The 26,191-nt window shown below is 56.8% G+C and overlaps 2 protein-coding genes across 8 annotated transcripts in view; one reads left to right on the top strand and one right to left on the bottom strand.

The window, feature by feature from the left end:
* The window catches only part of Med12l (mediator complex subunit 12L), a 257,146-nt gene that overhangs the window by 122,606 nt on the left and 108,349 nt on the right, over positions 1 to 26,191 (bottom strand). The gene's annotated exons all lie outside the window — the stretch shown is intronic.
* P2ry14 (purinergic receptor P2Y14) overlaps positions 5,349 to 26,191 on the top strand; it is a 31,659-nt gene continuing 10,816 nt past the window's right edge. The window contains exon 1 of one of the 2 annotated variants that reach the window (XM_047563912.1): positions 5,349 to 5,481. The gene's annotated coding sequence lies outside the window, so the exon portion shown is untranslated. Of the gene's footprint in view, positions 5,482 to 19,419; positions 19,547 to 26,191 lie in introns of those variants that run through there. The other variant, XM_047563913.1, reaches the window with a different exon arrangement.

Genomic DNA, 26,191 nt, shown 5'->3' with positions numbered 1-26,191 from the left:
ATTTTCAATTATTTTACTACAAATCCCCCTGACTGCACAGGGCTGAACCCGGAACTCCTCCGCATGACGCTCCAGGCCCTCAGGTCCCGCCTGGGCCCCTCAGGCCCTGCCACCGCTGCTCCTCAGTGCCAGGCTGGCCAGTGCTGCTCAGGTCCTCCAGGGGGCGCCCACGCCGGGTTCCTTGCACGCCCCACGCTGGCACTGTCCTGCGGCCTGTCAGGGGCCATGTGCTAGACTCCTCCCTATTCCCACCCCGAACTCCACTGGGGCCAGCCCAGCCCCGCCTGAGAACACAGGCACTATGATCGACTCCTGGCCATGAGGCCTTCCTTCAAAAAAAATCACATGACCCAGTCAGTAGCAGCTACGGGGTCAAAACGAATTCTTGGGAAAATGCTCATATTTATGTAAATGACCATCAATAGAATGGCCATGTGGACTGTGGATACTAAAAACCTACAAGAAAGAAGAAGGTCCAGCCCACCGGGCTCAAGGGAACCCTTGTCCCAAAGAGCAGGTGGGGAGGGGCTGGGGGGCCGGCTGGGAGGGGCAGGTGCCCTGCCTCGCTCTCCACCCAGCAAAGCAACTGGGAAGAGCTGGGATACGGCCTTAACCTTTAACCTTGAGGTTGTCTTGATGTTCACTTAAAAAAAAAAAAAAAAAAGTTTCTAAATACATAATATTAAGAATCACGTGCCGTCAACATTTGGGATCACAAACAAAACAGGACGTTTATGGAATCAAGAGGAGAAGAGCTAGTTTTCACAGGCAGGGCCGTCAGGCTCGCTGGGGTCACGGTGCTGAGCTGGCTCCCTCTACAGTCTGGGCACTTGGGGGTTCATATGTATATAGGCAGGTCCTGCTGGAATCAGAACTGGGAAGAGGCTTGGTGCCTGTGTGCAGCGGTGGCCTCAGAGCCACCTGGGGTTTTGTGACGGTTCTGACAAAACAAAACAAACACAAAGAGCTACCAGGAGAAATTCCACAGAGCTACAGGGTCAGGACTCCACAAGAGGAGACTGGAACAGGAACTAACTAGTTCACACGAATCGAAACACACAGGTCCGAGGGAAGCAAACACCAGCCACTCTAGCTTTTTCCTTTTATTTACTTATTCATTTAGTTTTTGGCACAAGACTCCTGGAAGAAGGGAGCATGCCCCTCTTGTAATTACCATTATTTTCTTATTCCTTTGTATTATGTCTGGTGTCGAGTGCTACATAAAGCCAAGGTGTTTGTGCTGGTAAAGGTCACCAGATGGCTAATTTAAAGAATTTAAAGGTAAGGATTTTAGTCAATCAATATTGCCTGGCACGCTGAAATTCTCCCCAAACAATGAGACACTACGTCTACTTCTGGTAGAGAAACAGGCCTACAAGCTGATCTTTGCACTCAACCCTAAATACAAACTTCCAGCAGGACCTCGTGGGAAAGCGGTCGGAGGGGAGTCACTTGAGAACGATTCACAAGCATGGTGAGCATACGCTGGCTCCGCGCTGCATGAGGACAGGTTCCGGGCCGGGTGAGCAGGGCGCTGCACAGGTAGAGAAGATCCTGCTCCTCGGACACTTCCGCTAGGAGGCGGCGGCAGCGGGAGTGCTGAGGCCAGATGGACTTCTGCTTAGCCTTCGGGTTGTTTTGGTTTGTTTTTGCTACTGGGGATTCAACCCAGGGGTGCTTGACCACTGAGCCACGTCCCCAGCCCTTCCAGATCAGGGCTGCTCAACCAGTAAAGTCTATACCTGTATTCCAAAACCTGGAACATCCCAAAATCCGAAGGCAGGCTCTGGTCCCAAGCATTGCAGATAAGGGCTCTGGGCCTGGGCCAAGCCTCCCCCTCTGCCCTCCTCCTGGGGTTGCCTCAGGCTGTGGCTGCGTCAGTCTCTCTCATTGCCACACCCTGGGAGCACCCTGGCCTTCAAAGTTTCTGTTTTCACGCCACAGATCCACAAAGGAGTTCTAAGTGAGGAAAAGGGATCTGGGGCTCAGGCAGGTGGGCGTGCTGAACAGAGGGAACAGACAGGGAGCAGGGAAAGAAAGGTCCCTCCAGTGTTATGACAGAGGCCCAAGGCAGGGAGGAGGCGGCAGGGACACACACACCCGCGCGTTTCTGAAATGCCAGGTACTTCTGAAAAAGGCAGCTCCTAGTCAAAACCTCAGGATTGTGGCTCGGCTTCTCTGAGGCAGGGTCTTGTACAAGCCCCACAGTGACCATGACAGCCAGGCAGGTCTGTCAACCAGGCCTTCAAAAAGAGAGAACTAACTGCTTCCAAGACCACAGGTGAGCAGGGGAAGGAGGACCACCCAGAGGGCTTCTCCCTTAAAGTTTCCCCTAACATGGAAAGAGAAACCCCAAAACCAGCCCTGTCCCCACGCCCAACCTACTAAGGTTGACAGTCCATCCTTCTCATGCAATCTTAAGAACACAGCATAGAGCCAGGTGCAGTGGCCATACCTGTAATCCCAGCAACTCGGGAGGCTGAGGCAGAGGATCGCTCAAAGCCAGTCTCAACAACTTAGTGAGGCCCTTTCTCAAAAGAAGACATACAAAGGGCTGGGGATGTGGTTCAGGAGTCAGGCGCCCCCAGATTCAATCCCGGGTACCAAACAGAAAAACCCACAAGATGAACGATGGCTCATAGTCCTGGGCCCTCGGTCGCCCAACTCCCCACTGCGAGGCAAGCGCCGCCTTAGCCACTGGTTCCACCATTGGCCCTGGGTCCACTGACCATGGTCACCTGTGCCGGTTCAGCGCCTTCTCTTGACATTTCTCGTCACTCATAGAGGTCTGCGTGCACACTGTCACCCTCAGCAAGTCTTAAAGAAAAGTACACTTGTCCTATACACCCCGCTGTCAGAGCCCGATGAACTGGCGATCAGCAGTCAGCTCTGTTCTCTGGTGTTAAGAGCGACTGGGACACAACGCAAGCTCAACTGGGGCAAGTTCCAGAGGCCAGTCTCGTCACCTCGAACTGCTTGAACGTCCGTGTCTGTACCAACAGGAATACTTACCCCTGAGGTCTGCGGTGTGTCCAGTGAAAGGCTCCAACAGGAAGCGCTCAGAGGCTGGGCCTGGTGGTACACACGCAGCCCCAGCGACGCAGGCCCCAGCCTGGGCCACTTAGAGAGGCTCTGAGCAGCTCCGTGTGAAAGGGCTGGGCACGCAGCTGGGGGTCCAAGGCCCCTGGGGTCACTCCCCAGCACCAGAGCGCGTGCTCCCTGAGGAAGGGCGTGCCCGGCGCCCGTACCCTCCTTCTGGGGGGCAGTCTGGCATCCTGCTCTACCGTCCTTCCTTTGGATCTGCCTGTGAGACTGTAGCACAGGCCAACACAGCACGGTCAGGTCGTGTCGCCCCGGGGTGCTGCTGGGAAGGTGGAGCAGAGCACGGGCGGGGGCACCGACGCCCCAGCTCCAGTCCCGGCTCTGGGAGGGATGAGGCCTGACCTGGCCCCCAGGCCTCCCTTTCCTCATTTAAGAAAAAGGTGGGGTGGGGGCAAGTAGTGGGGCTACCCAGCCGCAGGGTTGCCCTAAGCACTCGACGGGCATACAGGTGCCAAGGACGGCGCCTACATGATCACCCTGGCCCGTTACAGGGAGGCCACACCAGTCCGTGCCCACCACCCCTCCTCCACAGGGTCTCACACGGGGTCCAGCTCACCCCCTGGCAGGGCGACCCCTGAACTAAGAGGAAATGCGAGCAGCTCCAGTCAGGAAGTCTAATGTCCTTCCAGGCGGGCCTGGTGATAGGTCTGCAGAGCACCCCTCAGGAGCGTCAGGAGGCAGAGGAGAGGACCAGGACAGTGGGCGCCTGCCACTGGCCCAGTGGACAGTGCCGCCCGCAACACACCAGCTTAGAGGCCGCCATGCCCAAGCATCCACCCGACACAAGTGCCCCACCCAGAAACCTACAGAGCAGCCTGGTAACAACCGGCCATGGAGGACCACCCCTGCGGCTGACCGTGAGCGCAGCTGCAGACATGCAGCTGTGCACGGGCAAAGGGAAGGGCAGGGTGAGCCGGGCCCAGGGACAGCCTGAGCGAGCGCCTCCTGGATCAGAGCTGTCCTGTTCTGAGTCACACACATCGCCGAGGAGGCCTCTGCAGCCGATGCCTGAGCACAGCTGCCTCTGTGTCCACGTCCCCACCCCAGGGTTCCACAACCAGGCCTGGGGAGGGTCAAGAGGAGCTGCGTCAGCACTGAACAGGTATGGACTCCTTGCTGCCACAGGCCCTCAGCAAGGCGTCCACCACCGTTACAGAGCATGCACACTGCGTCAGGTGTCACCGGTCATCTGGAGAGGACTTCGAGTGTACAGGAGGATGCTGCCACGGTCTGGCAGGAGGGGTCCCCAACAGCTCACAGGAGAGACGATGCCAGGAAGCTTGGGGCCACGAGGGCCTTGACCCAGCCAGTGCGCTGACCTAGTCGCGACTTGCTGGCTGGTGACAGCGGGCAGGCTGCGTGGCTGCAGGAGGGGCCGGTGGGGCGTGCCCTGAGGTTTACATCTGTCCCTGGTGAGCCCTGTCTGCTTCCCACCTGTCAGGTCCTCGCGCCCTCCTCTTGCACACCCACTCCATCACATGCTGCCTCAGAGCTTGGACCCAGAGCTGTGGAACTGTGAGCCCCACATGAACTTTGACCTGAGACTCCGACATATGAAAGCAGAGGAGACCTGGGAGGTGGGGTCAGAGCACAGGCAGGGCCGCCAACTGCCCAAATAAACTTTTGTTCCTCTAGAGCTGTCTGTGCCAGGTCTTATGGTCACAGCAGCACAGAAGCTGACTGAAATACTTGTGCATGGGTTACATGCAAACGCCAGGCCATTTCGGGTAAGGGGTGTGACTAGGCTTCTGTGGACTTTGGCATCCAAGGTGGGTCCTGGAAGCCATCGGGTGGTATGCTTACCCGAGGTCACTGGTGTCACAGTGCCCCTTACCAAAGGCTGCCTCTGCATTCCCTGGCAGCGCCCCTGGGCACCCAGCTCTGGAGGCCTGCACCAGGTGGCTGCCGCGGTCTCCTCCCGGGCACCTGCACCACACAGACCCATGTCCTGCTGTCCATCTCTTTCCATGTGTTGTATTCAACACAGCGTTAGAAGAGAAGACCTATTAGGTGCTTGGTGGCTGTCCATTCGCTGGGTGACAGAGGGATGTGGGAGAAAATAGCAGAAAGTTAAAAAGAAGAAAGCTGGCACGCGGGGCGGGTAGCTGCAGGCCTGGAGGAGAGGAGCTGGCGGGGCCGACGGCACCCGTGCACAGGGAGGGCACTGCCTCCTGCTGCTTCCCTCCCCAGCTCACCACCTCTAACTGCCCGCTGCAGCCCGGCGGCGCCCACCCGCTATCTCGTGGTTTCTCTCAGTTCCTGGTTTTCGGTTCCTGAAGACAAGCAGGACGCTGTGCAGCTGCTCTCTCGCCTGCCTCCGCTACAGACCCGGGCTCTGAAATGAGCGCTGCCTAACCCCCAGGCGAAGCCCCAGAGCAGGTAGGGAAAGAACTCCTCAGGGAAGCAAGCTGAGTGGACGGGAGGGTGCTGGGCGGGCGGCGGCCACACCGTCCTGGGGCGCCCTCGCAGCGGCCACGGGCAGTCAGGGTTTGTCTGAGAGCCCTAACTGGGTGGTGTGCTCATAGATTTGCTTTCTCGGGCTAATCTGGGGATCCGAGCCCGAAATATTATCGTGGATGATTTTCTGGGATTTCTAATTGTGGTTTTCAAATATATCTCTAACGGAGAGACAGTAACGGACAGGCTGGAAGGTGCTCATCCAGGACAAACGTTTCGAAAGCTGGTAAATGCATATCAAACACTTCTCGAGACTACGAAACCCAATACAATATTACGTAGAAGTCTGAGTGAGTGTATTCCGTTGGCAATTACATGCATGCAGAGAGTTGTGTCTATTTGTACAGAGGACAAGTTTCGACCTTGTCACTCGTGGGAAAGTTAACCCTCCTAGCAATGCATTGAATATTTATTGGCCTTTAGGTGTTTTTTTTTTTTTTTTTTTTTTTTTTTTTTGCGGTGCTGGGGATCGAACCCAGGGCTTTGTGCTTGCAAGGCAAGCACTCTACCAACTGAGCTATCTCCCCAGCTTTTATTGGTCTTTACAGAAAATTATCAGCCACAAAGATACCCTACGCATAGCAAAAGGTTCAGTGTATAGTCTATTTATGTCTATGACTAATTACTAAAGTACTTCAAGTACTTTAAACATTATGCATTCAAATTACACATGGGGACTTACAGCACAGAACACATGTCAGCATATTCCACTGATCCCATGCAAACCCTCTAGTGTGTAAGTCGTCTGTATGTGTACTGAGGGGCAGGGGTGACTGGGGACTGACCCAAGGCATTGTGCACGAGGCACGCACTTGGCCACGGGGCCACATCCCCAGCACTTTTTATTCTGACACAGGGTCTCAGCAAGTTGCTGAGCCTGGACTCTAACTTGTGGTCATCCTGACTCGGTCTCTTGGGTTGATGCACCACCGCACCTGGGCAGGCATATTTTATACAAGGACAATTAATCCTGCAGAGAAAATAACCCCACTGGAAAAAAATTAATTGTAGTTTGTAAATTCATCTCTTTTAAAACATAAAAAACATGAAAATCAATTTTAATACTAAAAATAGAATTAAAGTTAAAAATAGGAGGGGAATACCTTAAAGTACCAAAATAACATATTTTAGGATTTGTAAATATGCAAAATCCTAGGCCTCAACAAAAGTGACAGGCACACAAGTGAACACTTCCAAGTGCACACGCGCTATAGACTGGCTCCAACGCAGGGGCTGGACGCTGCTGCCAAGCCTTACGAAAGCACAGGGCCACCAAGACGCTCGACTCACGCACAGCCCACGAGGGGAAGTGGGCGCAGCAGGCAGAGCCACCAGCTGGGGTGCTACAGCGCCACTCACACTTGAGGAAGCAGGCACCAGGGTGAAGCCTCCGCAGCAGGCAGAGCCTGACTCCCTGCGCACCCCAGGTCCCCACACGCCACGGCCTGTCGCTGACCCTGCCCGCACGACTGCCATCGGCCAGCTGCACCAGGGCTATGCCAGCTCCTGCCATTCCACCAACCCCACGTCCTCCCACGGGGCCAACAGTCACCAACCCCACATCCTCCCACAGGGCCACCAGTCCCCAAACCCCAGTGTCCTACACCCAGCCCACCAGTCCCTACCCGGCCCATGTCCTCCACCTGGCCCACGAGTCACCAACCCCCATGACCTTAGACCTGCTCACTCTTCTTCAACTACTTCCATCCTCAATCATGTATTTTAAGACATTTAAATTCCCCAGCCTCAAAAATGTCTCCTCCAGTTCGCTGCACATGCTTTGGCAGAAGTCAGGAAACACAAGATTCTGATCATCACTGACATCCTCAAACCAGGCGGGGAGCAGGAGGGGAGCAGGAGGGGAGCAGAAGGGGAGCAGGAGCGGAGCAGAAGCCCCTCGCAGCCGGGAGAACAGGGGGCACTGTAAAACTGCAACAGCGCCAGGGAAGCCTCCCGGTGGCCAGTCCACCCGCTCCCGGGCACCAAGCCAGGCAGTTCCTGAGCCGTGACTCGGCCACACAGAGGGAACCTGATGGTATCTGTCAAGCCCGTGGCAAGTCAGTGTGGGGAGCACTCAGTCACAAGCACTGAGCCCTCGTTCCCATGTCAGAAGGACCTGTCCAGCTGGCTGCAGGGGTGATGGTCTGTCAAGCTGCTGGAAAACAACTCGGCCCCTCTGAGCAGTGGGTCAAACCAGATAAGACAAGCAAAACCGCCTTGCCACACAGTGTCTCTAGATCTTAACACCTGAGAATCACCTGGAGGGTTCGTTTAAAAAAAAAAAAAAATTAACAATCACCTCTCCCTGGACCCTACCCAACGAGAGCTGCGATTCACTAAGTCTGGGTTGGATCCTTGAAATGTGCACTGCTAACAGATTTCCTGGTGAGGCTGAGGCTGGTATGCTGAGGGTCACACTTTCATCTGCAGGTGAATCTCACCTTCATGTACCCCTACCTCACTGATCAACTGTCCCAGGGACTCCTGACCTGAGCTAGTTGATTAGTGAGCAGCATAATTAACGAAATCGTAAGAAGCCAAGACAGCACTCAGCCGCGTCCTGCCACCTTCCACAATGCATGGCTCCACTAGCTATCAGTGTGAACAGTTTTGACCAGGATGGGGGGGCTGGGTCTAGACATTCCGACAGACTCGGGTACTTACGTTAACTCCTGAGCAGGGTACTGGCCCCTGGACTAAGGCTCACTGGAAAGTGCTTCCAGGGTGAATTGAGGTGGGGGCCTCTGCGGCCCAGAGGTCAGGTTTCCTGCCTCTGGCCCAGCCCTTCCTGGGCAAGGACACCGGCTGCCTGGCAGCACCGTTGGTCTCCGAGTGCCAAGGACAGCCCGGCGGGGGACAGTGCCTGTCGACACCATCATTCCGTCCTTGTCTTCTTGGCATCCTCACCTGAAGAGGTGGCCAGTGCAGGAGGTGACAATCACAGGAGTCCCTTCGACAAATTCCATCCCCAGTGCACAACTGCCACAGCTGTCTAGGGGCAGTCCCAAAGGAGGGCCGCCAGCTCACCAGGGAACCTGCCAGACAGGCCAACTGCGGCAGGACCTAGGGACTCCGAAGCTCTGGGGCGGAGCTCGGCCATCCTGGGGACTGGGTAGCACCTTGCTCTGGCCTGCGGGTTGAGAGACGCCAGCCCGGAGCCAGCTCCGCTTTTCACCTGGACCTGGGAGAACCGTGAGGGGCGTCCTTGACATCTCACACGTCCTGCTCAGAAAACCAACTACATGGCCGCCTCGCGGTGCAGCCTGGGTCTAGAAAGGCCGCACGGGTCAGGTCGGGTCTACCACGGGTTCCAAGGGAGCTCCGAGGCTGCTGCTGCGCCGTGGCCCCGCAGATGCCGAGACCCGCCGCCTCCTGCAGGTCCCCGCCTGCACAGCACGGTGCCTACCACCACCCCACGTGACATCGGGGACATGTCCTGGCAGGCAGCCTGAGGGCCAGGCTCCAGGTCAGTGCCTGAAACGAACAGGCGGAGTAAGTGATTCCTTCATCTCCATTTTACGGTGACCGTGCGGCTGTCCTCAGGAAAACCATGTTGACCACAAAGCTGCACATCCGCCTGTTCTTCTACCAGCAAAGCAAAATGCTGCTCGTGTGTCCTCGGAACTGGTCCATTTTAGATTCCTTGGAAACCTCTGCCTTCGCGCACCGTAAATCAAGTTGCTGCCTCTGACTCCTCCCTGCCGCCACCCAGCTGGTGTGGCCGGAAAGCACCACAGGCCTCAGTCTCACCCCAGCCTTCATCTTTCAGACAGGGAACGGGGTGAGGGCTTCTACCCAACTACACAGGACCTGCTATGGAAGTTAAGCCATCAGGAGAGAAAGGGAGAGAAACGGGGGAAAGGGAGGAGGGGGAGAGAGGAGAGAACGTGGGAGAGGGAGAGATGGTGGGGAGGGAGAGAGGGGCAGAGGGAGAGACAGGGGGTGGGGGAGAGGGAGAGAGACAGACGGGGGGGAGAGAAGGAGAGAGACGGGAGAGAAAAGGAGAGACAGTGGGAGAGGGACAGATGAGAGAGAGGGGGAGAGAGACAGGGGAAAGGGAGAGAGGTGGGAGGGGGAGAGAGATAGGGGAGAGAGGAGGAGAGGGGAGAGAAAGAGATGGGGGAGGGGGAGAGACAGGGGAGAGGGAGAGACAGGAGTTGGGGGAGAGACAGGGGGTTGGGGAAGAGGGAGAGAGACAGGAAGAGAGAGAGACAGGAGAAAGGGAGAGGGGGAGAGAGACAGGGGAGAGAGAAGGAGAGACAGAGAGAGAGGAAGGGGGGAGAGAGGAGGGGAGAGAGGGGGGTATTGAGGGGGAGAGGGAGAGAGACATGGGGACGGGAGAGGTAGGGAGAGAGAAGGAGAGACAGGGGAGAGAGAAGGAGAGAGAGTGGGAGAGGGATAGATGAGGGAGAGAGACGGGGAAAGGAAGAGAGGGGGGAGGGGGAGAGGGAGAGAGAGGGAGGGAGGGAGACAGGGGGAAAGGGAGAGAGGGGAAGAGACAGGGAGAGAGAGACAAGGGAGAGAGAAGGAGAGACGGGGAAAGGGAGGAGAGGGAGAAAGAAGGTGAGAGGGGGGATTGAGGGGGAGAGGGAGGTGGGGACAGGAGAAGGGGAGAGAGAGAGATGGGGGAAAGGGAGAGAGATGGAGAGAGGGAGATGGGGAGAGGGAAAGAGAGACAGGGGAGAGGGAGAGGGGGGAGGGGGAGGCGGGGGGTGGAAGGGGAAGAGGGAGAGAAGCCACGTGGCCTCCAAGGCCAGCCAAGTGGGGGCACATCATCAGTACCTGTGACACTCAGGGGTGGGCACCTGGGGGATGACCTGGAGCTCAGTTTTCCAGAACCACCCCCACCTATGTCCACCACATCACACAGAGCCAGTGGACTCCTGGGCTGTCCACTCTTACAAGGAGAGAGAAACCATGCTGGAAAGGACTCAGTCACTGCCCCTGGGGTCCTTCCGGGGAGTCCAGCCCTAGGGTCAGAGGTCGGGGTGAGCTCACTCGCTTCCCCTGATGGCCACTTTTAGGCTGCTGTGCAGGACGGGAGACACCCCTTCCCACGCTAAGGATAGCTCTGTCGTTCATCCACTGAACAGGCAGGAGCTCCTGGCCACGCGGCAGCCGTGGCCCCGAACACTGGGGACCCTGTCCAGACGGGCACGGCGACCACGCACATTGTCATTGTCATCGTCACCGTCACCGTCATCGTCCCCGGGGCCCAGGGCTGCCAGGCTGTGCAGCACTCGCGGGGCACCGTGGCTCATGGAGCGTACCCGATTTCCTTCAGGGTGTCAGAGCCGACCTCATCACAGCCGGCCAGCACTGACTGTCCCGGTCCTGACACCAATCGCCAGGGGCTGGCCGTCCCTGCACCTACTGATGACAGGACAGGGAAAGGGCGCGTGGCTGCAGTGCCAGGCGTCCAGGAGGAGAGCCTTTCTCTCCCCCTCCTGGGTCTGCCCAGCCGGGCCCACCAGCATCCCTCTGCCTGTCCCCACTGTAAATGGACCTGCGGGCACCACAGTGTGGAAGTGAGAGAAGGACGTGGGAGCACGGGCCTGGGTGAAAGCAGAACCAAGGCCAGCTGTCCCCACGACCCCGGGTCTGCCAGCAGCCTACGGCGCCGCTGTCCTCAGGACTCGGAGGCAGGGTGCTCACCCGAAGCACAGCCGCGGAGGGAGGGCGTGGTGTCCCACGGGTAGACGCGTCCCTCCCACGGCACGCACGGGGCACGCTGCCCCTTACGCCTGGGTGCCGGCCAGGGCCCTCTCCTCGGCGTGGGTCGCCTGACCAGAGTGACGCCGACGTGCCTTCACAAACCACAGCGCAGCACACCAGCGCCATGCCCAGAGTCTCGGTTCTGCCCGGTCAGGAAGTCCACACTCTGCCCTCTCTAGAGGAGACAGCCAGTCCTGCCTCCAGGAAGCCAAGGAACAGAGCGTGATAACGAAAGTGATCGTTCTGGAATCAGTCTCTGGTGTCAGCTTGACTACACCACCTGCTCTAACACAGCCTCAAGAAGCTCTCGGCTGACTCGGTTTCCCTGTGCTCACCGGGTCCTTGTGGAGCAGACACCAGCTCAGGCCACCAGCAGCCCAGAAAGGGGCTGGCATGAGCCAAGCATGCCGCCACCTTCTTCTCAGGAGCAGAGAGTAGACCTGACAAGAAGACAGACAGATCCCAACCCCACCTGCCCCCAAGCCTCTGCCTGCTTGGTTTAGTCATCAGTGAAACTAGAATCAACACGGCAAGCTAAAGAATCATCATGAGAATTATCAGACACCTGGTACAAGGTCGGCAATCAAAGCGATTACAGTCACAGCTGGGCACGGTGGCACACACTCTAATCCCGGACTCAGGAGGCTGAGGCAGGAGGACTGCAAGTTCAAGGCCAGCCTCAGTAATGCAGAAAGAATCTGTAGCAAAATAAAATAACAAAAAAGAGTTGGAAATGTGGCTCAATGGCAGCGGAAGGTCATCCAAAGTAGATTTATTAACTTGCACTCCAACTAAATCCACGTCACGATGCCAGTCATTCCATTTCCCGTCAGCTGGACGCTGCCAGGCTCTCCTGGGGTTTTACTGTGGGCCCTTCCAGTGGGTGGGAAGAACAATTCGTGGTCATTTCAACTTTCGTTTCCTTAGACTAATGACACTGAGCTTCTTTTATGAGCTACTCATGTCCCTTGGCCACTGGTTTTAATTGCGTCACCTCGAATGACTGTCGGAGAACTTCGTAAGGAACGTTCCTTAAAGTCTCCATCCTTTAACAGATGTGTTGCATGACTGCCTCTTCCTGGCTGTGGTCCTCCTTCATTCTCTAAATGGTGCCCAGTGAAAAATGGAAGCTTTAAGCTTTGATAACATTTAATCGATTCCCTCTTCCTTGTGGGGTGAGGGCCTTTTGTGTCCTGAGAAATCCTGACAGACGCAGCTGGAGAAGGTACTCCCTGGTCTGGTGCAGAAGCTCTTGGCCTTGGTCCTACCTTTGTGTGCGATACGTCTCCAAGGGCTTCTCTGAATCCTCCACTGCACCTGGTAACAGCCCTCTGCGGAGAACGGGTGGGTCATACACACAACCCGCCCACTCACTAACGCCCCGGGCTAGGAGATGCTCACTTCTAAAGCCTCGGATGGGCCCGAGCTCAGTCTCGGTGACACCCTGTCCAGGAAACCCCCTGGGCGGGATCTGTGAGGAACACCAGAGGGAGCAGGCTGGAGTCACCACTGAGCACGGGCACCAGCCTGTGACCAGGGCAGGATAATCCCAATTCTACTTCTGTGCAAACAGCAGTTCCACTGGCGCTGAGCAGGGAATGGCAGGCTGGCGAGAGTCTCTTCTCTGAACACACATCAGATTAACCGAATCACCGCGCCATCAGCGTGGGCCCAGTTCTCTAACGAAGTGACTCCAGGAAGCAGTGATTCACGGCAGCTCTGCTGAAGACTTTGAAATGAGTGAGACCATTTAAAGATATACTCTCGGGGACAGATTTTTATGGCCTAAAATACTGTGTTATTTTCTGGATTTAGATGGCTCTGAAAAATGTTTCCCTAGAATTTCTTCTTGAAGGCGTGTCCACTCAAAGCACGAAGAGGTCATTCCTGCTGTTCAGACAGTGATTCCTCCCCGGCTGGTCCACGCAGGGCCATCTCCACCTATTTCCTTGAGATCCTACGAAGAAAGTGCAAGACTGACAAGACCACAGAGCGCTCCTCATCCCACGGAGCTGGGAGGCCAGTGCATTCCCAGGATAACAGGGCACACGCGGGGGACCCAGGGGCCCTCGGAAGGGGGGCACGCTCACACGGCTTCCTGGGGACACCGGGCCCTGGTCAGCACATCCATGTCCTCGTGCTCTGCCCACAGGGGCACTACACTGAGAAGTGGCCCTGGTTGGTCAGTCAGGCCCCACACTCCTCAGTGCCTCGCCCGGTCCCTCCGATTACCAGTCTCTCTGGTGCCTGAGGAGTCAGACCACCTGCCCTGCGTGCCTGTCACCCACACTCAGATAGGGCTGCCTGGGCCACAGCCTTCCAGAACCGCCCTGCTCTCTGCCTGTGCCCGGAGCCTCGGGTGGAGAGGAGGCCGGCATGGGGCTGTGGAGGCTCCTGCTTCCCAGCACTGACCACGACCCAGGGAAACAATCCTAACTGCAATTCACAGAGGGAAGACACCCATCAAATGCAAAGGAGAGGCCCCTTCCCGCTGGCCTGCGGTCATCTTGGAGATGTGCACTCTGTACATGCACAAAGCAGCTAATGGGTTTCTCCTCAGCCACAGAGCTCACCGCCGGCCACGCCCTCCACTCAGCACCTCCGTGGTCACACGCCATCAGTCACCTAATTTCACGCTAAGTGAGCACAAGACCCCTGGGAGCCCCTGAGTCAAGCTCTCACTGAAGAGCGGGTCAATCCCAGCAGTGTTCTGGGCACCAGCTGGGCAGGAGGTGAAGTGAGCCGGCCAAGGACGTCCAGGAAGAAGGAAAAGCGAGAGGCCCGGGTCCGTGGGGAGGGCGGCTACACGTGATCCCTTTCAGCTACAGAATCAAGGGCTGCTGCTCAGGAGGAAAAGGCGGAGCTTCAAAAACTGCCAAGAGTCGTCACCGGGCCCACTGCTCAGGGGCAGGAGGAGGTGGCGGTAGGAGACCCCAGCTCTGCCGTGCTAGCTGCCTTGCTCCACTTAACACTACAGTGGTGCACACCTGTAGTCCCAGCAACAAGGGAGGCTCAGGTAGGAGGATAGCAGAGGCCAGCCTCAGCAACCTAGCAAGACTCTTTCTCAAAATAAAAAATTAAAAGGCCCAGAGATAGAACTATGTGGTGGAGGCCCTGGGTTCTCCCCAGGCTGCAGGGCCATGGTCTGTACTGTCCTGCCTCCCAAGGACCCTCTCACCGGCTGTTGCCACAACAAGAGGCATGCAGGAGACAACGGCCACTTAGCAGGTGAGTGAGGGACGTCACCCAGCAGCAGAGCAGAGTGTACAGCGGGGGACCGAATCAGGGACACAATGGCTGCACACCACCCGTGCCAGGGCCAGGGCCAAGTCTCACTGGTGCGTGCCTTCAGTCAATTTGCTCTCTGAGCAATTCTTTCTCTCCAGCATCTTCAAAGAAGACTTTAAGTTTCCACTTGGAGTTCTGGGGAATGTCTTAAGGAAAACTGGATTAACAGTGAAACATGCAGAGGTCGCAAAGCTGGTGACATTTTGGAAAGTCAGTATGACCCAAATCGGCATGAAGTTCAAGATCAAAGCACACAGCAACTTTACAAACAGATGTTATTTAAAGGCTCCATGACGGGCGGGGCTGTCAGTCCTGCGAGGGCAGCGAATCGCGAGCGCTGCCTATGCACAGACGTGCTGCACAGAAAATGGGATCCCAAGCTTAAAGTGAACCCGACGCCCATCATCCCCGGTGCTGGGAAGGGCCCGCGGGCAGACAGGCTCAGCAGTGGACTTGCAACAGCCGGGGAAGGGAGGGGTCCGGGCCAGGCATGGGGGTCACTGGGGTCCCGGAAGCCCAGGCTGCACGGAGAGGTCGGCCCTCTCTGATCCACTTCACCAGGCAGACGTGCGCCCCATGCGGTGCCCCACTGACCTGTCCTTCAACTAGGGGGACGTGAGCAGTACTGCCTCAGGAAGCAGCTATCAAGCTGAAGTGACTTCATGAGCAGAGTGTCCAGCAGAGTCCTCCTGAGAACACGGTCCCTCCCTCCATTCTCCTGGTAGGGACTCCCTTCCAGAGGCCAGGGCACCAGGTGGCTCTGACCCGACCTTTCAGCTTGCCATTTACAACAAAACAACTGGCTGCCGAGGACAAAGGTGCCAGTGAGCTTTTCCTCCTCCTTCCCACTTTAGTTTCTGATGCACCTGCGTTAACTATGCATCCCTCATGTATTTTTTAAAATTAGGTTTGTAAAGAGAAGAGAACTCACCACATCCCTCCACACTGGCAGAGGCCGTCCCAGGCTCCTCGACCTAGGTTCCACGAGGTCTAGGCTGTGTCTGAGCGCAGGGCGGCCATGCCTGCGCTCGCCATAGGGCCAGCCCCGTGGCTGGAGAGACGGACTCTTCCCACGAGGCCCTGGGGCAAGCTGCAGCCCAGGACTGCTCAGGCGAGGGAGAGGAATAACGGGGGCTCAAGAGCGCCACGCTCGTGACCTGGGATCCAACGTTCCAGGACGCAGGCTGCAGGGCAGCACGCTCGTCCAGCCTCCATCCCCGGTCGCGTGCGTCCCCAGCTACTGCCCACAACACCTTCCGACCTCTCTGGCTTTCTGGCTCTCGTCAAATTCTGACGGTGTCCCAGCCCCACGCTGCTGGGTCAGCAGCGATCCTCGAACGTGCACGTGCTGGTGAACAAGGCCCAGCCATGGCTGTGTGCTTCAGGAGGGCTGCGGCGGCCCAGCGCCAGCGGCTCAGCACGGCCGCAGCAAGGGAGGCCCGCCTCTCAGGTCAGCATTCATCCTGCAGCCGCAGGGGCCGGAGGCCAGTGCCTCCCCGCAGGACAGTGGGAAGGGCTGGAACCCGCAGGACTCTGGCCTGGAGACGGGAGGCCCTGGGCACCCACAGGACAGGAAGAAGAGAACCACAAGGAACGGTCTTCCCACGACAGTCACATCAGAGCATCCTGCAGTCCCTTCTGCCCTGAACCAAGCGAGGACCAGCACAACGCCAGGTCCGGAGCACTCGACTGTGCCCCCCGCTGCTCTGCCTCCTGACCCACCCACCCGCTGAGGAGGCCCGAGGGACGGCGGGGCAGCGGCTCTGGCCGCAGTGCCACAGAGAGCACAGGAAGTTCCGCAGGCCACCACCAGGCCCGAAGGACTCGGACAGAGGAACTCTAACCCAGGCTGAGGAGACCCAAGGCGCAGACAGACGCAGACCACGCCGGACTCCATGCCAAAGCTAGGTTTTCTCCAAGCAATTGGCACTTTTTGGAAATAGCGGAAATCCTCATCCCCCACACCACCAGTTCTTCAGAGTTTTGTCAGCCTCCCATCAGAGAGGTAACGCTGATGACAGGACGCAGCCACGGTACTCCTCTACGTGCCAAGCGCTCAAACAGTATTCCCTACAACCATATTTTGAAGTTGATGCTGTCCTTACTTTTATATAGATCATCCCAAGAAAATGACTGCTGAGACAGAGAGGTTGAGTAAGGTGTCCAAGGACACACAGCTTGGGTAAGAGTGAGCCAGTTTCCTGGACAGCAACATAAGCAAACACACTTAACTATGCAAACATACTGTCCCTCCCGTCCCAAGACTCCAGGTCAGCCACGTTCCAACGGTCTGAAGGATTAACATGCGGTGGCGAGATCCTGTCAATATTTGAAGTACAACAAGCCAACTGGCACACAGTGAAACGAGGGTCACACAGAGGTGACGAGCCAGCGCTGGGGAGAGAAGCCACTCCCGGCAGCTCTGAGAAAGGCTGCCTGGCCGCGGCTTGCGCGGTCACCCAAAGGCGGTGCATGGCGTGGGCGGGGCTGCTTCCCTCTGCTTCACGACTGGCCTCCCATCAGCTGGCGTCCTGGCCGGGAGCATGAAGGCCGAGGCCCTGGACTGCACAGGGGACCTCTGCGTCCAGCAAATTCAAACCTCACTCTCCCCACCACCTGGGGGCGGGGACGTGTCGTTTCCCACCAAAAAGCCCAGAACACGTTATGAACCGCCAGCGGAACTAGCAAGACCCCCATGACGCTGGCTTGTGCGAGCCTGTCCTCCCTCTCCAGCGTGCCCCTTACTCCAGTGGCCTCCTGCAGACCTTCAGGGGACACGCTAGGCACCGCACAGCGATGCTGCTGGCAGAGCGGTCACGGCCCCGGGCAGCGGCGCAGTGCGGCTTCAGGGTCCTGAGGGCTGTGTGCGTGACCACGGTGACGTCCAGTCGAGCGCCACGAGGCCCGCCTCTCCTGACCCTCCACTGCAGAGGCCACGGGCGAGGGGAGGCCTAGCCTCATGCATCCTTTCCCACTGTTTCAGTGAGGGAGGCAGAACGGGACCGAGGAGGAGCGCGGGGCCGGGGAGGAAGAGCCCTCCCGCGACACAGCCCAGCTCACTTCCTCCACGGCCCCTCCCGGAGAACGTTCTGCCGCCGCCGCCACCGGATCCACCCGACCTCATCGCGGCCCAGCGCCTGAGGCGGCGGCTCGTTGGCACCTGCGTCTGGAAGCCGCGGGCCACAGGGCGAGACGCACTCGGGCCAAGCCACTCATTATCCCCAGGCGTCTTTAAGGAGTCGAAATCTGTGACATCAAAGACGCTTTTGCTCAGAATAAGATTAAACTTTTAATTTTAAAAGTGGCCCCACACTATTCAGTATGACCTGTGATTTAAAACCTGTGACCTGCTTATTTCTGGAAGTTTCCATTTGATATTTTTGAACCATGATTGACCTCAGATAACTCAAACCATACAGAGCAAAACCACAGGAACAGGGGAACACTGTACTCAAAAGAATGGAAAGGAAGGTCTTGAAGGAATGTCTGGTCACCGGCATTCACAGCAGCCTATTCACAGTGGCCAAAGGGCAACGCGACCAAGCAACCATGGAGAGAGGAATGGATAAAGGACAAGTGGTGTGCACACACGGTGGAGTATTACTAGGCCTGAAAAAGGAATGGAGTTCTGGCACAAGCTACCACTACCACATGGGGGGCCTCAAAGGCACTGCGCCAAGACAACTGAGTCAGACATGCCAGGTCCTGCTCACAGGGAAGTCGGAATGAGACTGGAAGCAGAGGGCAGTTCCCCAGGACAGGGGTGAGGAAAGAGGAGATGCTGCTGCAGGGCTTGGGAGTTCCTGTTTTGCAAGATGAAAAGTGTTCTGGGATGGACGGAGGTGACGGCGGCCTGGGGTGTGAATGTGGCCAGTTCAGTGGACGATGAACTTCGAGTGGTCAGGGTGGTGGAGTCTGGGTCACCCACTGCCGCACGTAAAGGGCTGCCTAGCAACAGCTCCTGAGCCGGCCATCACTTCAGCCACGTGCGGCGGAGCGTCTCAGGCAGCGCCAGAAAGCCGGACTGGGGCAGCGCCGTGGGGGACCAGAGGGCACACAGAGGCCGCCCTCGCTCCAGGGCAGGAGGGAAGGTGCCGTCAGGCGGGCGCCCGCAGAGGAGGCTCCTGGCCCAGCACCTGGTCGGCACCCTGACCAGCGAGCTCCCGAGACAGGGGAGACTCGGACACCGTGGGCACAGAGGTGAGGTGGACGGCCGAGGAGACCGCACTCGCCCCCCTGGGAGCCTGCATCCGAGTGACCGGGTGCGACCTCCGAGTGAGAAGCCGGGAGCGCCCCGGGAGGGACAGGGCTCTCCACGGCCAGGTCCCAGCGGAGGGAGGGCCCGAGGAGGGCGAGGAGTCCAGGACGCAGCCCAAGGCTGGGCAGGTCCACGGCACAGCTGGAGAGGGCGAGGACAGCCAGGCGCAGAACGGGGGCAGAGAAGATGGACACCGTGTCCAGGGAGGGCTAGGGTCCCCTCTGGGTCTGCCCGTTTCCTCCTCCGCTGCTCGAGCTGGGAGACGTGCAGGTGCCCGTGATGCCCAGTGCCCTCCACTGCTGCCACGGATGCCGGGCTCACAACTAGAAGACACTGCCCCGCAGACACAGGAGCTATTATTACCGCAGCTCCACAGGCGGTCACGCCAGGCCTGGGAAAGCTCGCGCCCTCGGCGGGAGCCTGGCCCCGCTCCCTGCTCATGTGCAACCCTAGGCAGAACCGAGTCAGACCCGCCAGCCTGAGCGCTGGTGAGAGCTGGCCTCCAAAGAGGCTGGACATCTGCGCCTCCTGACGCCGCAGCGCCTGGCGAGCAGCCAGCACTTGAGAGCACTTCGGGGAGTCGGTCTAAGAGCGGGCACGGCATTTCCTGCCGGGTAACAGGAGCATCCCGGCAGAGGTAGAGCGTTGTCCGCAGCTGCGGCCAGAGGACGGACGCGGCGCTGACCCAATCTCGCCAGCAGAGAGCCGACAGGGCTGGGAAGAGCGGTGAGTGGAGGCCTCCAGGCCGCACAGGGTGTGTAGGAGGCCTGTGGCCCGAGGCCCGGGGCTCTCAGCAGCGCGGTTCCTTGCACTCGATGGCTGGGGCTGCGGCAGGTTCACAGGTGAGAGGGGCTGGCTCAGTCGGCTTTCTCCGCCAGCGTCTTTGCACTTGATCACTGGGCTTCTGCAGCAGGCACCAAGACGTTCAGGCGAGACGCGAGCCAGCCCGTCCCAGGGCAGTGCGGGCGCTGAGCCAAGGGGCTGGGCGCATCCTGCGGTGTGTGCCCGGCCCACCACGGCTGGGCTCTGACGGCCCTCAGGGCAGACAGCCCGCCAGGGCTGAAACGCTCCAGAAAGAGAACAAAGAACAGGAGGTTTGGGTTGAGAGCGCAAAGGCCTCATTCCCACACAAACTGAATCCAAGGCCGGGCTGGTGGCCAGTGCAGATGCCTCTTCCCGGAAAGAAGGCTGAACTGGCGGGGTCGCACAGGCGCTGTGCATCTTTTATCTGTCTTGGTTTCCAATTTCCATTTCCTTGTTCTTCTGATTGCTTCCTCAGAGGCTGAACCAGCACTGAAATATCGTGAATTTCCTGTGTCTTTTGCTTTAGTCTGTGGTGGTTAGGACAAAGCATACAACCTCCATTGTTTTCCTATAAATCACACAGTAGATTCCAAAAGAAATAGTTCTAATATGTTAAAATGTAAGTCCTGCTTAGAATCCACCCTGGTCTGGGTCCAGCCTATCTAGCCATAATCTTTCCCACACATACACACAGAGTCCTAGAACAGAGTCCTGTTTCCTGGAGAAACTGTAGCTTTACAACTGACGAGACATGGAGCTTGGAGAACAGGGCATTCACTGCAGCATCTGCCACATGAAAAAAATTTAAAACCACTAAATTTAGTATCAAAAAAAAAAACCTCAACTTTTCAATGAACAACTCTCTAGCGTGGAAAATGCGACCTCTTAAGTCTTAAGTGAAGACATCATGTCAATGTCATACGCGTGTCTGTCACTTAGGACTGAAGGGAGCACGGGCCACTGCGGGTCCACTAGGATCCAGTCATCGGCCACACAGTCCCACTCTGTCGGGAAGCTGTTTCTTGGACTTTTGTGCTTCCTCAAGAAGAGACATTTCACAGATGGTTAGGAATCAAAAAGGGAACTGAAAGTGCCTGAGAGAGAAAATTTAGAGGAAAAGCCCTTTTTGGAAAATGAACAAGATCTAGGTGCACCTGTTTCCTGCTGTATCCCTTAGAACTAACACAAGCATATATATTCTCTCCATTTACAATTTTACGAATGACTTTCAAATGTCACCATGAATCACATGAAACTATCACGTGGGGAGGTAAAAAAAAAAAATAGCCAAATGTCAGCAATGTTATGATTCCACCTAATGAAAAAGAAAGGAGAGCTCCCTTCTCTGCCTCTTGGCTAAGATCGCACGTAAACAGGCAAAGGCTACAGAGTCTCGAAAGCAAGCCCAGAAGTCAAGGGAAGAAAGCACACATTGCACATCACCTGCATGACAGGGCCACCCACCAATGAGCACCCTTCCAGGCGCTGAGCCCAGGGGCACGATCGGCTCCTCCTCCCACACACACCCAGTGGTACAGGGACAGACTCTCTTCTGGCATCCAGGCAGGGTCAGGGATTCATACAGGATGCCAGGTCCCAAGAGGGGACTTAAAAGTCACCCTGACCTTCCCCCGCACCTGACCAGGACACACCCAGTAAAGCTGTGTTTTACACACACAGCAGAAGGGGATCCCGGGTGTGCGGGGCCGCCCTGCTGGCTGTTCACGAACCATGGCGTTACTCACACTGCATAAAACAGCCTCGTTATGTTCACAGAGGCACCTGGCACCCTGGGAAAAGGGGGAGGCTTTGCAAACACACAGCGGAATCTGAATTTGCAGTGACCTTTACCTCTTTCACTGTTGGACCCTCCTGTGTCCCACCACCTACTAAAACAGACCAACAGACAAACATGGGCGAGGCCCCTGGCACCTGGCACGCAGCCACCTCTCGGGAGAAGCCGTTCCCTTCCCATCCGGGGATGCGGCGTTCAGCTGCAGGCTCCACGGGCAGGAGCAAGACCCATGGGAAACTGCTCGCGCTGTGATCCAAGACTCAGGCCAAAACAGAAACCACAAGCCCAGGAAACAGACACCTTTCCAAGTTCACCTCCTAACACGCTTCAGAAAGCCAGGCATCCTGCCCAACACTGTTAGTGAGCCCTATCAACACGTGTCCAGCACCTACTGCCTCAGTGACCTACGTCCACACGATGGCCACTCCTTCCCGGGCAGGACAGGAGCCTGCAGCCAGGGCCTGGAGGTCAGGGCCAGGCCTGCGAGTGCCACTGGATCTGAAAGCAGACCAACGACTGATTTATATTCTGTTACACTGAACCCTTTCGCTGTTCTGATCTCAATGAGCCTTCTACTCGGGCTGATTTAAAACAGCGCACACAGGTCACCTGGTAGCACACTCTCAGTCTGGGCACTTTCCATCGCACGACAGCAGAGAGTCAGCGACTGTCCTCACTGAGAGTCCAGTCTCAGTGGGAGGAAGCTACAGAGTTTGCAGCGACAGACACAAACTTCCAAAATTCTGCTGTCTGAAAGAAAATGAGTGAGTGAGCTGTGATCCGATCCTCTGCAGAAATAGAAAATGCTAAATGGTGGTCAAATTGACAGAGAGCAGCAACACTTAAGCCATGGAGGACATGCTGTCCCAGACACCCCTGACCCGAAAGCCAGAAGCCCACAACGCAGAAACTGCAAGCCTTCTGCGAATCTTCAGATCATGCGCGTTCCACCAGGAAAGTCCACGCAGGTCTTCCAGATGCAAGACTCTGAAATCTGCAACGTTTCTAGTCTCAAGAATTCTCATGGGGGATAATCAAGCTGCATATGACAAGATATATATGTCCTCATGTTGACACCAAAATCACAAAATATTAGTTCGAAAAACTCCAAGTCTCATGAACGGGCACACAGGCTCCTCTGAGAACACACGCAGGTGCTGCCGACCGCGTAGCGCGGGAAGTGAGGACGAGGTGCAGGACAGGCCCTGTGGCCTGTCGTCCAGAGTACGGCTCGGGGCAGGGGACCAGCCACCAGCTACATGCTCCTGCTGAGGTTGAGGTCAGAGTCTAAGGTAGATTTTCAGCATCGAGAGTAACAAAATGAACTTAAAAAGTCAACCTCATTTAAATGCAGTTGGGTAAGAATGGACCATGAATAAGAACTATGATTATTCCAATTTTGTTGATCCAGAGATTGCAAAAGCACAGTCACCTATTCTAATCTATTATGCTATAGAAAGTGACAATTCAGAAAAATGTCATCTTAAAACCCTCATGGTCCTGAAAAGACCCGTCATTGGACAGTAAAGGAAATAAATTCCGTAATTTGACCCCAGCTGTGTAAATAAACTCATTCACCAATCCAGTGAGCATCCCTGGGCATCACGTGGCAGGACAGCTCCAGCCTGTGCTGGCTGAGCCGGGAACAGGAACAGCGAGCTCGGTTCTCAAGAGTCCTATCTCTGGGGCAGGGAGGGGGATGATTGTGGGAAGGAGAGGAAAAATCTGAAAACTAATATTATTTTAACTATAGAGACAGGAAGAACGTGGCCATGGAGAAGGGCCAGAGAGCCCCAGGCAGGGCGGGGCTGGGAGGAGGGAGGGCTTCCCAGGAGGTGCCCTCAGCGGACCTCCTGCCAGGCAGCCACTAGGTGCCAGAGACAGGCCAGGGCCCAGACCCCGGGGGGCTCAGCCTCCAGGACCCTGCCTCTGGGCACTGCCAGTTAGAGAGCCAAACCTGTCACGAGTTATTGTCACAGTAAAGAAAGTACCTACCCAGAGTACTACCAGGCACAGGGTGACAGAAAAGAGGGTGGTTGGGAAGTTATGCTTTTCATTTTGGACTTTTTTCACTGGATCAAAAATACCCAGGTAGCTCAGTAACCTGCATCTCCCAGGAATCGTGGCTCATCTGCAGCATACATCTGCTGAGAAGTAGGAAGCTGCAGCGCCTGAGGCTGGGAGGCCCCAGCCTCCACCGCAGGGGCTGGGGACCAGCTCAACCTCACCCAGCACCCTGAACCTGCCCTCCGGCTGAGTGAAACATCGCCGTTTTAGGTCATTCATAGACACTTACCCACCATCTGCTACGAGTTGTTCACCAGGCCAGGTGAAATTATAAAGTTCTTTTCTCATGCAATAGAAAGAGCAGCTAGTGAAAACCAAGCGTTTTAATAGAACACACGACTTCCCACTCGTCAAGGCACCTCATCCGGCGCTCTGGACTCTGCATTCCTCACCTGTATCACGGGACTTGCTTCTGGTTTTCGCTTGGCTTTTGTCTTTGCGATGCTGGGGACTAAACCCAGGGCTGTGTGCTAGGCAAGTGCTCTCCCACTGAGCTGCACCCCAAGCCCAGATTGCTTCTGTCCTGTCAGGACTGTTGGGGGATTTGAAAGTTCATGGCTGAAATCCATATCATTGCTGCAAACAGTAACTTCACTGGGTAAGTAATGTTTTTCCACCCGTTCTCCTGTCGGTAATCATTCAGTTTTACGGTCTTCATAGCACAGACAGTACTAAAATGGGCGTCTTGCACCTGTGTCTGGGCGGGCACCACCGAGGTTTCTGGGGCACACACCTAGAAGTTGACGTGCTCCACCTTAGGGTCCCGACTGTTCGCCCTGGACGGGTGTCTCTGATCCATCCTCTAGAGGCGCCCAGCTTGGGAAGTACACTGCTGGGGGGCATTTTAAGTGCCAGGCCCACGTCCGGGGCATGGGCACTGCTCACAAAGGAATGCAGCACCTGTGGCTGAACCAGCCGTTTTAAAAGGGAGGAAGGAGAAACGGAGATCCAGGGCAGGGCGAGCTGGAGTGGCAGAAGGCGGGGATCCCGGAGCGCCAGCAGGGACCTGCTCTGGGTCAGCGCTGTTCTTTTTATTGTGCGTTAGTTTATACTAAATAAAGTATCAATCATTCTACAGAGAGAAAAAACTATTTTTAAGAGTAGTCAGCACAGAGCTGGGCTCGGTGGCTCAGGAGGCTGAGGCAGGAGGATCCCAAGTTCACAGCCAGGCTGGGCAACTTAGTGAGGCCCCTAGTATCATAGCAAGACCCCATCTCTAAATAAGACAGGAAACGGGCTGCAGAGGGACCAGAGGGGAGGTCCAGCAGTACCGGGCACTCTGAGCGGCCAGGGCCTGTCTTCCTGCACTGTCCCCAGCGGGACGAGCCCACGGCGCGCGTGAATGATGTTTGACAAAAGGAAGGGCTTCCTTTGTAAATGAGGGGGGTCACGAGTTTCAGAGATTACCTGGGCTTAGAGTAGGCAGACCAAGGAAGAGCCAGGAGACAAGCAGCAGCACCTGCTCTGAGGAGGACCAGAGCCCCAGGTGACTGGGAGGGAAAGGAATGGAAGTAGGAGGACGTCAGCTGACTGGGCCTGGGCTCAGGACCGTCCCTCAAAATGAACACACACAGCTAACACCACAGTGTAATATGCAAGAGTGCTGTGTACCCCCCACGGACTGCGGGTACACACCAGGACGCACAAGGACATGCACACACACACACACACACACACACACCCACACACACAGTTTTCTTTTACAGAATCATTTTTAAAATAAGCTGCAGGCACTCCTGGCTCTTCCCTCCTAAATACTTGTATGTGCATCTTCACATGGTCTCCTGCTCGACTCTCCGCCTTCAGGGAGATGCATGTGGACCCGAGACGGCATCCAGGGGCTACATTCAGGTTCACACACGGTCCCTGTCACCACCTAGAGCTCCTCCCCATGGGAACCGGCAATGCGTCTCTGTCCCTGTCCCCTGGCCTCTGAGGAAGGACCCCCTCCCAGGCCTGCCTGTTCTTCATGACATGGGTGTTTCAGAGTCCAGGCTGGCTGTTCTGGAGACTGGCCCACTTTGTGGGGCACCCATGCTTGTCCACCCATGATCAGCCTTGGAAGCAGTAAGCCCAGGGATGTTCTCACACCCGGAGGCCCACGGTGCCAGGTCCCCCTCCACGACGTGAGTCTGAAACTTTTCAGGGACCACCAGGAATTCCCACTCAGGAGACAGGTATGTCTCCATCATTCTGGAGGAGCAGTCTGTTCAGCCCTCACGATGCTGTTCACCAGGGCACCTGGCAGCCACTGACGACGGCCCCAAATCTGGCGTGCACTGAGGGTGCACAACAGTGACATCGGATCCTGCCTTCCTCCACCCTGCCAGCTGGCACTCCTGTGCACAGACGAGCTTCCTGTCTCCACCCTCTCTCTGTCGCTACCGGCCCTGGGATCTGGTTTGGGTTTCCAGTGCATCTTCACCTACTGCTCTCAGGCTTGTTGATGCCCAAACCGTCCCAGGCTGCGCTGGTTCCCCAGGGGAGGAGGACAGGCTCGGGGGAGCCAGTCCAGCAGCTGCGCAGGCTCGAGGGCCTGGGCTCACCTCCATCTGAGAGCTGCTTCCTGAGACTGGGAAGCAGAAGCCTCAGAAGCGAAGCTCCCCAGCCCTCCCGGGAGAGCACTGCTGGGCCCCGCGCCCCGGGAACTGAGCACTGCCTGCATCTTGGTACAGAAGAGCACCCTACAGACGCGGGGGAGGGCC

The sequence above is a fragment of the Sciurus carolinensis genome, chromosome 9 (assembly GCF_902686445.1).
Source record: "Sciurus carolinensis chromosome 9, mSciCar1.2, whole genome shotgun sequence".
NCBI classification, from domain to species: domain Eukaryota; kingdom Metazoa; phylum Chordata; class Mammalia; order Rodentia; family Sciuridae; genus Sciurus; species Sciurus carolinensis.
This window is presented reverse-complemented; position numbering and strand designations above follow the sequence as displayed.